Here is a 2,634-nt window from a genome sequence, read left to right on the forward strand (position 1 = left end):
TTGAGGATATTGGTGTCCTCCTTGTCATTCAATTCAAAGAATTTTTTAATTTTTCTTCTTGATCTCCTCTTTAGTCCAGTGGTCTTCCAGTAGTGTGGCTTTTAATCTCCATGAGGTAGAATAGTTCCTTGCCTTCTTTTTATGAGTTATTTCTAGTTTGATGCCTTCGTGGTCAGAAAAGATGGTTGGTATGATGTCAATCTTGTGTATCTGTTGATGTTGTCTTGTGCCCCAGTATGTGATCGACCTGGAGAATGATCCGTGTGCGCTTGAGAAAAATGTGTACTCCGTTTTTTTGGGTTTAGTGTTCTATAGATGTCTGTTAAGCCCAAATGCTCTAGGTCCTTATTTAGAGCTTTAGTTTCTTTACTTATTTTTTGTCTTGTTGATCTATCCATTGTTGATAGTGGTGTGTTGAAGTCTCCCACTACATATGTGTTTTCTCTGATGTCTGTTTTCAGAGAGGACAACAGTTGTCTGATATATTTTGGTGCTCTTTCGTTTGGTGAGTATATGTTAATGAGTGTTATTTCTTCTTGAAGTATTGTCCCTTAATCATAATGTAGTGACCATTGGGGTCTCTTTTTATTTTTTTGAGTTTGGAAGTCTGTTTTATCTGATATAAGTATAGCTGTTCCTGCTTTCTTTTTGGCCCATTTGCTTGTAGGATTGTTTTCCATCCTTTGACTTTGAGCATATTTTTATCTTTGTAGCTAAATGTGTTTCCTGGAGACAGCAAAAGGTTGGGTTTTGTTTCTTAATCCAGGCTGCAACTCTGTTTCTTTTTATTGAAGAGTTTAGTCCATTTACATTTAGAGTTAATATTGATATGTGCATCTGTATTTGCCATTATGTTTGTCTTTCCTTTGATTTTATTATTTTCTTTTAATAACTTTTTTTTTTTTTTGGGGTCTTCTTTCGTTGTTATTCGTCCCTCTGAGGTTCTGGCTTTAGGATTCCTTGTTAGTATTTTTGGGAGTGGGGGTTTAGTCGCAATGAAATTCCGGAGTTTCTCTTTGTCTGGGAAGGTCCATATTCTTTCTTCATGGAGGACAGAGAGCTTTGTGGGATAGAGTATTCTTGGTTGGCATCTGTTTTCTTGGAGTCTGTTGACTATGTCCCTCCACTCTCTCCTTGCCCGTAATTTTCTTCAGAGAAGTCTGATGTCAGCCTGATTGGTTTCCTTTGAATGTTATCTGTTTCTTCCCTCTTGTCAGCTTCATTATTTTTTCCTGTCCTGGATTCTTGGGAGCTTTACTATTATGTGTTTGCTGTGTTTTTCCTTTCGTCGTGGAAGTTTGGTGTTCTTCTTGCTTCTTGTATATCAATTTTCAGCTCCTTCTTCTCATTTGGGAAGTTCTCTTCAATTATATCCATGAATATTTTCTCTGTTCCTACATCTCTCTCCTCTCCTTCTGGAATTCCTATAACTCTTATATTTCCTTTCCTCATGGAGTCAGATAGTTCCCGAAGTCTTTCTTCATTCTTTTTCCTTCGTACTTCTCTTTCCTTTTCTGTTTTGGTTCTTTTTATTTCTGTGTCTTCAAGATTACTTATTCGTTCTTCCATTTCATCTATTCTGCTTTCATTGCTTTTCCCAGAGTTCTTTAGTTCCTCCATTAATTCTTTGATCTCCTGCATTTCTCTTACTTCCCTCTTTAGGGACTCAATTTCCTTCTTCTGATCTATCACTTTTTTAATCATGGCAATTTTAAATTCTCTTTCTGGAAGGCTCAGAAGTTCTTCCAAGTTGCTGTCGTTGCAATCTGGGGAGTGGTTTTCTTTTTTGTGTGTGCTTCTTTTCCCTGAGGAGTTTTTAGGTTGCGTGTGGTTCTTCTACTCCCTACTGTCTGTTTTCTATTTGTCGTATGCGTTGGGACACTGTGTTGCTCGGACTGACTGACATCTTGGGTGAACTTCTCCGCTCCCCTCTGGCTCTTCCAGGAGCCATCTCTGTCTTCTGGGGGAGCTTTCTCTGCTGGTTTTAGGCAGTTTTTACTGAAGAAATGTCCCTGTTCTCAAATGGCGAAGCGGGATGCAGTCCCTGCGCCTCCAGTTTCAGGCACACTCTTCTGCGCACCCGGTCTGCCCCGGACGTGGGTGCCTGCTCCCTCTGTGGGCTCAGACTGCTGGTCGGAAGGGGCCTGGCGTGGAATAACTTCCCGGCTGGCCACTGGGTCCTCCAGAAACCTCTGCCCTTTTCAAGCAGTCTTAAGAAATGTCCTGTTTTATAGGGTGTTAGTGACTTTTTTTTTTCCTGGTCGCTAGTGGCGCCAGAGATCTCTCCTATTGTCCTTGGGGGGCTGTTTTTCGCCTCCCCCCACCCCGTGGGACAGAGAACAGAGCGGGAATGGTAGGGTACACCTCACAGCTTTGGGGTGCTGTGTCTGCCTTGTGCCCCACCGTCGTGGAGAAACCACGCCCCGAATTTTCATGCCCCGGGTCTCAGTTCAAAGCCCTCAGTTCCAGGACGCGGGCGTTAGCCCAGTTCAGTGGCGTGGGAATTGGCGCATTTGGCACCGCTCCCGTGCCTGGGCGCCTGGTTCCTGCTCACTCACTCAGGGAGGGACCTTCACCTCAGTGAGGACCTCCGCGCGTCTCCCTCCCCGCAAGCCTAGGTCGTCTCCCCGCAAG

The sequence above is a fragment of the Talpa occidentalis genome, unplaced genomic scaffold, assembly GCF_014898055.3.
Source record: "Talpa occidentalis isolate TD23 unplaced genomic scaffold, MPIMG_talOcc4v2.1 talOcc4.14, whole genome shotgun sequence".
Lineage (NCBI taxonomy): Eukaryota > Metazoa > Chordata > Mammalia > Eulipotyphla > Talpidae > Talpa > Talpa occidentalis.